The following is a 658-nucleotide window of genomic DNA, read 5'->3' on the forward strand; positions in this document are numbered from 1 at the left end:
CAATTAATACATAAAAAAATTGGTAAAAGAGATTAAAATAAATATATTTGATCAATTAGTATTCAAAAAGGTTGAGGGAATAGTGGGAAGAGAATTGAAACGGTTATCTTATGTCCCACTATCCACGTGAGAGATAACCGTTTCAATTCTCTTTCCACTATCCCCATCAATCTCTCATCTCCTAACAATTAGTAAACGGTTATTTTTATTTTTCAAATTTAAATTAATACAATTGGATCATAATTTAAACTAAAATTTTGTATGTACTCTTTTTTAGTACTAATTGATCAAACATATTCATTTTAAAAAATTTTAAATTAAATTATGATCCAATTGGATTGATTTAAATTTGAAAAATAAAAATAACCCAATTGTTAGGAGAGATTCATGGGGATAATGGGAAGAGAATTGAAAGTTTGAAACGGTTATCTCTCAAGTGGATAGTGGGAGATAACTTGACAATAACCGTTTCAATTCTCTTCCCACTATCTCATTAACCTTCTTTTAGTACCAATTGATTAAACATATCTCTTTTAATCTTTTCTACCAACCTTTTTTTATGTACTAATTGCATGTTAAAAGTTTGGATTATTGATAATATTAATATTTTTTATTATTTTTAATTTTTTTAAAAAAAATACATGTATTTCATTTACGA

The sequence above is a fragment of the Arachis ipaensis genome, chromosome B04, assembly GCF_000816755.2.
Source record: "Arachis ipaensis cultivar K30076 chromosome B04, Araip1.1, whole genome shotgun sequence".
Taxonomy (NCBI): Eukaryota; Viridiplantae; Streptophyta; class Magnoliopsida; order Fabales; family Fabaceae; genus Arachis; species Arachis ipaensis.